This window comes from Dama dama, chromosome 13, assembly GCF_033118175.1.
Source record: "Dama dama isolate Ldn47 chromosome 13, ASM3311817v1, whole genome shotgun sequence".
In the NCBI taxonomy this organism is placed as follows: Eukaryota; Metazoa; Chordata; class Mammalia; order Artiodactyla; family Cervidae; genus Dama; species Dama dama.
The window spans coordinates 30,794,527-30,806,862 of record NC_083693.1 but is presented as its reverse complement, the minus strand read 5'-3'; positions in this window follow the sequence as shown (position 1 = coordinate 30,806,862).

Genomic DNA, 12,336 nt, shown 5'->3' with positions numbered 1-12,336 from the left:
CCTTCTCCTTTTGCTTTAAATCTTTCCCAGCATCAGAGTCTTTTCCACTGAAAAGCCCTTCTACCCTAATGCTGTTTGGGTATATGACTGACTCAGAATGAAGAGGTAGGGACAACAGTTTTTGCATTCCAGCTGTTCACAGAGTGAGAACTTGCTTCTCTGAGTGAGGCCCTTGCTTCTCTGGTTATTCATTACTGCAATTTATTCAGAATGCAACCGTTTCAGAGAACAAATTAGCAGAGAGTAATGAAAGAAAGAAGAAATGTGCACTTTAAAACCAATGCTTAGCAAAAACTTTATTTTTTTTTACAGCTTTCTATGATTGGCTCTTTTTTTTAGATTCCATATAAAAGTGAAATCACACAGTGTGTTTCTCTGATTTATTTCACTTAGCGTAATATCCTCATCCATGTTTTCAAAAATGGTGTGATTTTCTTCTTCATTATGGCTGAATAATATCCTTTGCACTCTTTTTTGACTGTGGCCCTCCATAAGAAATATATTCTACATCGCAACCCAGAATATATATGCCCATGCACACACACACACACACACACACACACACACACACACCTCTGAAACAAAACATTTCATGAAATATTACCATTATTTTATGCAATTCTTTCTGATATTTTCAATTTTATATTTTTATTTCTTTTTAAATACTGATTATTGATCTTCAGACCCATTATAGGGCTCCAAAATGCCTTAAAGGATATTAAGAAAAGGCTAGACTATTATTCCCCACTATGTTTGCAGTTTTCACTTAAATATCCATACGGCTATGACCTTAAATTTGCTAAGTTTACCAGTCCAGAAATCAGCAGGACAGGCAACACTCTCGCAGGATGTGGTGGAGGAGGGGCTAGAAGGATTGGCAGGAGCCATGTTTGGGTTTCTTTTCCCTTCTCAGTAAATATTTCCTGATACCAGTATTTCTCAGAAATCATAAATGCTTTCTCATTGTCTAGCTTCAGATACAGACTAAACTTTAAACAAGACTAGGCTACTGACAGCAGACTACTGGAGACAACTGTTTATTTGAATGAACACAATCACAAACTAAAATAAAAGGGAAAATGATATATCTTGGTTGTGACAAAATGTAGAAGCCATCTTACCCAACACTGTTGGAATGCTACAGGGACAGGAAGTATCAGCCCTGAGAAGACTGGAACCCAAGAAAAGATGAAAATATCAACTTTATTACCAATAAAGCTGAGCTGAAAAATGTGCTGGTGAATGACCTGGTTAATGACCAAAAGCTTTTCACTATTCTTTGAATTAAAATAGCCTCTCCCAAATTCCAACATCCACTTTGCAGAGGTCTATCAGCTTTAGCCACGTGTGATTAGGAAAGATTGCCCTCTAAGTCCTTGTGTGTGCACGAGTGTGCCTGCACTCAGTCATGTTCATCTCTTTGCAACTGCATGAACTGTAGCCCACCAGGTGCTCTCCATGGGATTTCCAGGCAAGAATACTGGAGCAGGTTGCCATTTCCTACTCCAGGGCATCTTTTCCAACCCATCTCTAAGGGCAGGTAGATCCAAATTCACCAGTTAGATAGATCACTCCTGGAATAACCAGCACAAATTCTCCCCTATCTGACCTCCTATGGGGAAAAAAAATATTAAAAGGAATAGGGTATACGTATTTGTCCCTGCCCAAACAAATCAATCTGGCCCAACAGTTGGTCAGTTAATAGGAAAAGTATATTAAAGTGGCAAATACAAACCTTAACATTTCATTTTCACTTCAAACCTGTAAGGAACACCCACTTGTCAATCTTTTGGTGTGAGGGCAAACCTTTTATTTGAGCAAGTGGCAATTAGAATTCTTAAGTTGTCTTTCTTATGTAATTAATATCCATGATGTATTTTCTATGCTTTCCAATTTGGTTTTTTTTTAAGTTGACTGAGAGGGACTTCCCTGGCAGTCCAGTGGTAAGGACTCCATGCTACCACTGCAGGGAGCATGGGTTCATTCCTTGGTTGGGGAACTAAGATCCAGAATGCTGTTCAGCACAGATGAAATAAAACAGAATAATTTAAAAAATAAAATTGACTGAGGACTTAAAATTTCCTCCAAAGCAATATAAATAGAGACTCCTTTAAAAAAAAAAAAAATTCCTTTATATTTCTGCCTCCCATGTATGGTTTGCCAGTAATTTTCATGTGGTCTTTAGCTAATATTTCCAAAGCATTCAACTGACATTTCATAGAAATAGCTCCTTCTCTTTCAGGCTTATGTCTTATCAGTTTATGTAATTTTAATTAAATCAGTTAAACTCTGGCAAACAGCTGTCATAAGCAGTTTTGGGACCAACCACAACAGACTCTTGTTAGGTATCTAACAAAACTGGTAGGAAGATGTATATATATATACATATATATGTATATATATGTGTATACACACACATATATATATATATTCCAGATGTAGACTCACTTGTCCAAAGCATTCAGCAGGCATGGAAAGTAGTCAATATATTTATTTGGAGGGAATGGAAAGTGTTGATTCCAGCGAGTTCATTAAAACTACTGAATGCTCATTTTACTAGTATAACCAACTCTGGGTGTGTATATCTTAACCTTCTCCTCCCATCATGTATACATTTTATAAATGTTTATTGATATTCAGGACAGTCTGAGGCACTATACTAGGCCCTGAAGAAGCACAGCTCACTGAAGAAGAAACTGGTATATAAACAGGATGAAGAGGCAGGGTAGAGACAGAAGAATATTAAGGAGCAAATCCCTTTACCTTCTCTCTCAGTCCCCTCAAAATCACTGTCCCTCCATTCCCATTTAGCTAAAAAATAGCTTTAACTATCTTAGGATTGGTATGGCTATTATAGAAATCCACATAGCAATACACCTACTACACTAGCATGTATATAGGGCTTCCCTGCTGGCTCAGATGTAAAGAATCTTCCTGAAATGCAGGAGACAGTTTCGATCCCTTGGTCGGGAAGATCCCCTGGAGAAGGGCATGGCAACCCACTCCAGTGTTCTTGCCTGGAGCATCCCATGGACAGAGGAGCCCGGCAAGTTACAGTCCAGGGGGTCCCAAAGAGTTGGACACGACTGAAGTGACTTAGCATGCACGCATGTATACACACACACACATACCTACCTTATGTATTTTCCATTGCTAATAAGATGATGCAATTGGCCCATTCAGAAAAAGCTGTAGCAATGGGAATTTGTATAATCCTCTTAAAAAACAATTTGACAGTACTTCTTTTTTTTCTTTTTTCTTTCTTTTTTTTTTTTTGACAGTATTTCTGAAGAGCCTTAATAGAGTATGTGACTCTCTTTTGACTCATCAGTACCACTCCTAGAAACTTTTCCTTCAGAAAAAATCCTCCCTCTTTTTCACTAAGATGGCACTGAAGGCAAAGAAGGAAATCCTTGCCCCTCCCAAAGCCAAAGCCAAGACCAAGAAAGCAGTGTTGAAAGGCATCCATGACCACAAAAAAAAAAAAAAAAAAAAAAAAAGATTCAGATGTCACCCACCTTGCCACAGCCCGAAACACTGCAGCTCAGCGGGCAGTGCAGACAGGTATCCTCAGAAGAGCGCCCCTAGGGAAAACAAGCCTGACCACTGTGCCATTATCAAGGTCCCCCTCACCACCAAGTTAGCCATGAAGAAGACAGAATACAACACATTTGTGTTTATTGTGGATGTCAAGCACTAAATTGAACAGGCTGTGAAGAAGTGCTATGACATTGATGTAGCCAAGGTCAACACCTTGATCAGGTCTGATGAAGAGAAGGCATATGTTTGCCTGGCTCCTAACTATGATACGTTGGATATTGCCAACAGTTTGGGATCATCTAAACTGAGTCCAGCTGGCTAATTCTAAATATAAAAGTTTTCACTAAAAGAAAGACTCCTCCCCAGGGACTTCCCTGGCAGTCCGGAGGGTAAGACTTCACCTTCCAATGCAGGGGGTATGGGTTCAATCCCTTGTCAGGGAGTTAAGATCCCACATACCTATCTGGCAGCCAAAAAACCAAAACATAAAACAAACAATATTTTAACAAATTCAATAAAGATTTTAAAAGTGGTCCATGTTAAAAAAAAAAAAAATAGAATCCTCTCCAAAAGTGAATAGCTACTTGCATAATATTTACTGTAACCTTTTTTGTGATAGTGAAAGTTTGAAACATATGAATGATTAAGTAACTATGGCTTGCAACATTGTATAACTTACCACTGAGTAAGCACCCAGTGGGGTAACAGAAAAATATTAAATGAAAAAAAGATACAATTTGTTCAACTACACTGAGAACCATCAATTAGATACTTTACAAGGGTGAACTTTTGGAAATTCCACAGTGGTTCAGTGCTTAAGACTCTGGGCTTTCACTGCTGAAGTCCTGGTTCAAACTCTGGTTGGATCCTGGTGCAGCCAAGAAAGTATAAACATAATGAAAAGGTGAACTTTATGAATCATATTCATTTCTTTTAAAAAGATATAACTCTCCGGTTTTACTTTTGTATCAGCCAAGATCAGCAGGAAACAGATGGCCTGTTCAGTGAGTGTAACTGAAGACAGTTAATGAAGGCACAGTGTACACAGATGTGGGCAGGGCTGAGGGGAACCAACCAAGGATAATGAAGTGCCCCAGGGCAGTTATCTGCTGAGAAGCCATCATCATCAACCATAGGCCTGAATGGGCAAAGAGATGGAACCAGGGCCCATTGAGAGTCGCAGCTGAGAGGGAGGGCCAAGAGGAACTTCTAGGAACACAGTCCTTTCTCTCTGTCTGTCTCTCTCTCACTTCCTGTGGTACCTCCCACTGGCTGAACCCAAGAGGAAGTCTAAGGGGCAAGTGAGCCCGGATGACACTGTCCTTCAAGGTCAGCCTCTGCACAAGGACCGAGAGGGGTGGATCTGGAGGCAGCTTATCTAGCAGATAGGTGATCATATAACAAGGTGAGGGCTGGTTAAACATATGGCCAAGGACCTTAAGGGAAACCTGGAAAATCAGGGATTGTAGAGGTAGTTAGAGAACAGTAGGATGGATAGAGGGGGCAGGAAAAATTGTTACCTCAGGCTGAGACAAGGATGAGAGCCAGAGGCAGGAACAGTTTATTGTTTGGCCAAATACTGAGCTAGAGCCTGAGCTCTGGACTCTTATTAATAGGAGTGCGGGCATGCTCAGTAGCCTTAGTCGTGTCCAACTCTTTGTGACCCCACGGACCATAACCCACCATGCTCCTCTGTCCATGGGATTCTCCAAGCAAGAATACTGGAGTGGATTGCCATGCCCTCCTCCAGGGGCTCTTCCCGACCCCGTTAATAGGAGATACAGAACTAAATCAGAGGGGCGCATCAGAAATTCTCTGCCTATTGGCTATTACCCTGTATTTCTCCTTCCCAGTGAAACTTCATGCCTTCAACAAATAATTGTTTAGTACTTAGTATGTGCCAGGAACTGTTAGGCCCTGAGGATTGAGAATAAACAAAATAAACTTAACATTCTTGCTCTCCTGGAGTTTACATCCTGGTGGCAGGAAGAGAGACAACAGATAAGTAAATGTAAGTCAGGGGTGATAGATACCATAAAAAAAAAAAAAAAAAATGCAGGAAACCAGGGAAATAAAATCCTGTCCATTTTACCTCTTTATAAAAGCTCATGTGTGCACACGTACCAAGTCAATTCAGCCCTGTCTGCCTGTTTGAAACACTGTGGACATCAGGCTCTTCTATCCATGGGATTCTCCAGTCAAGAATACTGGAGTGGGTTGCTATGCCCTCCTCCAGGGGACCTTCTGAGCCCAGGGATCGAACCCAGGTCTTCCGCATTGCAGGCAGATTCTTTACCTTCTGAACCACCAAGGAAGACCCCCCCCCCCCCCCCGCCGCCCCTGCAAAATACACACAAAAACAAGTCCATACATGCCCACAAACTCCAGAGCTCCTGAGTAAATCAGGACTTTGATCTGCACTACGATGAGACTATCCTAATTGACCTTCCAGCCTCCAGCAAACTCCAACCAGTTCTGCACTCTGCTGTGAGGATCTTTCTGATCTTTTCAGTGTGCTCTGCTCAGTCATTCAGTCGTGTCCGATCTTTGCAACCCCATGGACTATAGCCCATCAGGCTCCTCTGTCCATAGGTTTTTTTCAGGCAAGAATATGGGAGCCGGTTGCCATTTCCTTCTCCAAGGAATCTTCTCGACCCAGAGATCGAACCCTCATCTCCTGTGTTGGCTGGCAGATTTTTTACTACTGAGTCACCTCAGAAGCCCCGATCTTGTCAGTGCCTTGCCTTAAAAAAAGTACCCTTCAATGCACTTATTTGCTTATCATATGGTATAATGCCTAACCTCCTTCTCATGGACCTTATCTTCTGGATCTATCATTTGCATATACCTCTATCATTCTCCTTTTCCCTAATTGTCTGTAGTCTATTGACCAAGCTGGACTTTCTCTCATTTCTGTACCACCGTCCCTGCTGCTCTTTCCATTTGGAACATTCACCCAAACTCCCTGCCTCCTCCCAAGGTTGGCAATCTTCTGCTTATTCTTCTAAGCCCATTAATTTCCACATTTTGGTCAAGCTTCCCTGACCTTCCCTGGTGTGAGGGATTGTCTTTTAGTTCCCACCTTTGTGTTACCAGTACACTAGGTACCTCATACCATATAATCCTAGTTCTTGGATCTCAGGTGTACATGATGAGGTTAAATATGATCCATGGGTCAGGGACCCTATATTCTTTTGTTCATGTGTGACTACCTTTTGTTACTTATCCCACTCAAAAACTACAATTGACAACTTACATATACCCTCCCCCCGAATCCAGTGCTTAACCTTTCTTTTTCTTTCAGTTTTATTGAGCTATAACTGATATGCAGCACTGTGTAAGTTTAGGCGTAGAATTGTCTCTCAGGTTGTTGGAAAAGGGTGTTTTATATTATGACCAACGTGTTCTCTTGGAAAAACTCTGTTAGCCTTTGCCCTGCTTCATTTTGTACTCAAAGGCCAAACTTGCCTGTTAGTCCAGGTGTCTCTTGACTTCCTACTTTTGCATTCCATTCCACTATGATGAGAAGAGTATGTTTTCTGGTGTTAGTTCTAGAAGGTCTTGTAGGTCTTCATAGAACTGTTCAGCTTCAATTTCGCCAGCATCAGTGGTTGGATTACTGTGATGTTGAATGGTTTACCCTGGAAACAAACAGATCATTTTATCATTTTTGAGACTGCACCCAAGTACTGTGTTTTGGACTCTTGTTGACTATGAGGGCTACTCCATTTCTCTAAGGGATTCCTGCCCACAGTAGTAGGTATAATGGTCATCTGAGTTAAGTTCGCCCATTCCTGTCCATTCTAGTTCACTGATTCCTAAAATGTTGATGTTAACTCTTGCCATCTCCTGCTTGACACATCCAATTTATCTTGATTCATGGACCTAACATTCCAGGTTCCTATGCAATATTTTTCTTTACAGCATCAGACTTTACTTTCACCACCAGACACATCCACAATTGAACATCATTTCTGCTTTGACCCAGCCTTTTCATTCTTTCTGTAGCTATTTCTCTGCTCTTCCCAAGTAGCATATTGAACATCTACTGATCTGGAGGTCTCATCTTCCAGTGTCATATCTTTTTGCTTTCTCATACCGTTTATGGGATTCTCAAGGCAAGAATACTAGAGTGGTTTGCCAGTCCCTTCTCCAGTGAACCACATTTCATCAAAACTCTCCACCATAACCCACCCATCTTGGGTGGCCCTTCACAGCACAGCTTATAGCTTCATTGAGTTATACAAGGCTGTGATCCATGTGATCATTTTGGTTAGCTTTCTGTGATTGTGGTTTTCATTTTGGAGTCTGCGGATTTGTAGTTCTTGCCTCTTCTGTCTGCCCTCTGATGGATGAGAATAGGCTTGAGCAAGCTTCCTGATGGGAGGGACTGACTGTGGGGAAAACTGGGTCTTGCTTTGGTGGGCAGAGCCATGATCAGCAAATCTTTAAACCAATTTTCTGCTGATGGGTGGGGATGTGCTCCCTCCTTGTCAGTTTTTTGGCCTGAAGCAACCCAGTCCTGAAGTCTACAAACTCTAGGACAGGGATAATGGTGACCTCCAAAAGAACTTATGCCAACACACACCTCCCAGGACTGCTGCTGCCTGTGCTCCTGTCCCCATCAGCGGGTCACTGCCAAACACCCCTCTGCAGGAGACCCTCAAATACTCACTGGCAGGTCTGGCTCAGTCCCCTGTGGGGGTCACTGCTCCTCTCCCCTGGGTTCTGGTACGCACAAGGTTTTGTTTGTGCCCTCCAAGAGTCTTTTTCCCCCAGTCCTCTGGAAATTGCTGTAATCAAATCCCCGTAAGTTTCTGTAAGTTTAGATGGACAGCATAATGATTTGAATTCCATACATTATGAAATGATAATCACAATAAGATTTGTAAACACCCATCATCTCTTATAGATACCTTATAAAAGAAAAAGGGAAAAAATTGCTTTCCTTGTGCTGAAAATTCTCAAGATTTCTCCCTTAACTTTCATATATAACATACCTCAGTATGCTCTATGTTAAATTCTATGAGTCATGTTGTACATTGCATCCCTGCTCCTGGATATTGAAAGCTGGTAACTTTTGACCACCTTCACCCCATTCCCCCTCCTCATCCCCCTCCAAGTACCACTTCCTCTGGCAATCACAAATCTGATCTCTTTTGCATGGAGGTTGTTTGCTTGTTTTTTGGGAGGCTTTTGGAAGTATAACTGACCTACAATGTTATGTTAGTTTCCTGGTGTCCAGTATGGTGATTTGATATTTCCATACATTACAGAGTGATCTCCACCCCATTGCTTAATCTTGTATTTATCATATTCTTGTTCTTAAAAATAATTAATATAAAAAATAAATATTTCATTATATATATGTATATACATCAATGCTTGCACGTGTACTAAGTCACTTCAGTCATGTCCAACTCTTTTGAGACCCCATGGACCATAGCCTGCCAGGCTCCTCTGTCCATAGGATTCTCTAGGCAAGAGTACTGGAGTGGGTTGCCATGCCCTCCTCTAGGGGATATTTCCAACCCAGGGAACAAACCCAAGTGTCTTATTTCTCCTGTATTGGCAGGTGGGTTCTTTTACCATAAATTTCACCTGAGAAGTCCTATATATATCTATATATACTTTTTTTTTTTTTTTTTTTTACTGTACCACACAACTTGCAGGACTTTAGTTCCCTGAGCAGGGACTGAACCCATACCCTCAGCAGTGAAAGCTGTGGAGGCCTAACTACTGGACCACTAGAGAATTCCCAAAAAATTATCTTTAAAAATTGTCCCAGCTTTATAAAAATTTAAAGTTAAAAGTGTTGCTTTTTAAGGGAACCCTCCTCTACCAATGGTAGGAATGTAAATTGTCCTTTTCTCATTAATTTTCAGAATTCTTTATATGTTCTTTTAGTAATCTTTTGCATTTTTTTTCTTTTGTTGGAATTCAAACAAACAGAAAAAAATTTTTTTTAATTTTCAAAAATTTGTATAAAAGACCCTGATGCTAGGAAAGATTGAATACAAAAGGATAAGGGGATGGCAGAGGATAAGATGGTTAGATAGCATCACCAACTCAATGGACATGAATTTGAGCAAACTCCAGGAGATAGTGAAGGATAGGGGAGCCTGGTGTGCTACAATGCATGGAGACACAAAGAGTCAGACACGACTTAGCAACTGAACAACAACAAAAATGTATTTACATACAGACATAAATATATATTTGTGTGTGTGAACATGCGCACATATTCCCAAAACGTGTATTATTAATTATAGTTGCTTATTAAAATGATATAATTCCTTACTTAATATCCTGGGATTTCTTTTTTTAAAATTCAACTATAGTTGATTAACAACATTTTCTTAGTTTCAGGTATACAACTTCAGACTCATTTCATTATAGGTTATTACAAGATATTGAATATAGTTCCGTGTGCTATATGGTAAATCCTTCTCATTTGTCTAATGTATACATAGCAGCATGTCCTGGGACTTCTTTTTTACCCTTCCTGTTTTATTGCTAAGATCCATCTCCGCTCTGTGGCATGTAGCTGAGTTTATTGTAGCTGCTGTAGACCATTTCAATGTGTGAATATGCTAATGTTGCTTTGTTGCTGGCAGCAAACACTCTTGGTGCTCTGTGTTCTTCCCTTTGACCCACATCTGGTTTTAGCTAAATGTGTGGTAGCCAGCTTCATGGGACCTCCCACTTACTGACAATGCCCACCGCAAGTGCTAGGCCTGGGGCCTCTCCAATTTCTGCTTTACCTCCTTCTCAAAAGCCATAAGTGCCTTCTCAGTCCTCTCCCAGGCAGAGACTGAAAGGAAAGAGCCTTAGCCCTCAACCAATGGGGGCTGTGAGCCAAGGGGTAAATGCCCAGGCTCCTTTCCTTCAGATGGACAGTTCTGGGAGGCATTTTGCATATTTCTCAGCAGTCTCTATGGAATCACACTCCTCACATTGGCTTTTCCTTCTGCTTTGCCTCAACTCTCTCCCTCTTCTTCACTCCTCTGCCGGAGATCCCTTCCCAAATAAATAACCTGCACCCAAGTCCTCGTCCCAGTCTCTGCTTTGGGGGGCCTCCAACTAACACAGCCACTTTACTGATACGGGGCATTCAGATTGTTGCAAGTTTTTGCTATTGCCAATGTGCTACTAAGAATATTCATATAAAACCCACTGGTGCACAAGTGCAAGAATTTCTCTTGCGTATTTACTTACTTGGCTGTGCTGGGTCTTAGCTGGGGCATGCAGGATCTTCACTGAGTCACGTGGGAGCTTTCCTTTTGGTGCATGGACTCTCTAGTTGTGATGCGCAAGCTCAGCAGTTGTGGTGAGGTCTTCGATGCTCCATGGCATGTGGAATCTTAGCTCCCTAACCAGGAATCAAACCCATGACACCTGCATTGAGGCAGATTCTTAACCACTGGACCACCAGGGAAGTCACACAAATTTATACAGGAGTAAAACTGTTGGGTCAAAAGCTAAGTGAACTTTCAGCCTTACAATCCCAAACTGCTAACCAAAGTGGTTTTTACCAATTTACAGTTTCAACAACATTGTATAGGTGATCTTATTGTTCCAAATCCTCTTCAATACTTGGTTTTGTCACATTTCTTAATTTTCATCTCTCAGATAGATATCAAATAGAATTTCATTGTGGTCTCAATTTGTACTTCTTGCTGACTAATGAGGTTGAACATGCATTTGTATATTCATATATTCACAGTTTTTGGACTGTAAATGTTTTGTCTTCTGAGAAATTCTTTTCAAATATTTTGCCCCTTTTTCTATTTGGTTGACTGTTCTTTCCTCATTAATTTTACTAATTCTTTTGCAGTTATGGTTATTCTCCTTTGAAACTTAGATGCTCAAAATCAAATTAATTATAATCTTCACTGAATATTACCTTTTTCTTGGTTACAAAATTAATGCATGCTTATTTTTAAAGAAACATATCATACAGATGTGATTAACTTAGAAATTCTTCCTTACTATTGGCTCCACCCCACCTCTAAGAAGGAATAATTCCCATGAATATTTGGGGGAATTTTGTTGTCACATCTCTCACCCAGATTAGATTGATAATTTCTTAAGGGTAAAGGCTATGTTTGTTTTTAAAATATTCTTTATTTTTATTATTATTATTTTTTAATTTTGACTATGCTAGGTCTTCATTGTGGCCAGAGGTCTTCTCTTGTTGCCCTGTAGAATGCAGGATCTTAGTTCCCTGACCAAGGATCAAACCCATGTCCCCTGCAGTGGAAGGCAGAGTCTTAACCACTGACCTGCCAGGAAAATCCAAGGACTGTGTTGTATTCATCTTTACATCCTCTTTCCAGGCATAGTGCCTGGTTTAGACCAGGAACACAATACATTATTGTTGAATGAATTGCTGAAAGCTAGGTTAGAACAGAAATTTTGAAGTTACAAGAAGACTTCAGTTTGGAACAGAGGATTTGTGTAAAAGTAGGAGATAGCACTGCTAAAATGTGTTGGGGTTTGATTACCCGAAGTCTTGGCCGTTGGACCAGAGTGTTTGATTATCTTGGAGGCAGCCACCCGGGAAGGCACTCAAGAATTTTCAGGTGGAGGGAGGTTATTCTTTTTTTTTTTTTAAACCAGCAACAGAGAACATAACACTGACAATCCAGTCATCTAATGACAATGTACAGGATATAAGGGGGAGGAGGTTGGAGAAAATGAAAACGAAGACAGAAAAATGAATAAATTGGGATTCCCTGGTGACTTAGTGGTAAACAATCCACCTGCCAATGCAGAAGACATGAGTTCGATCCC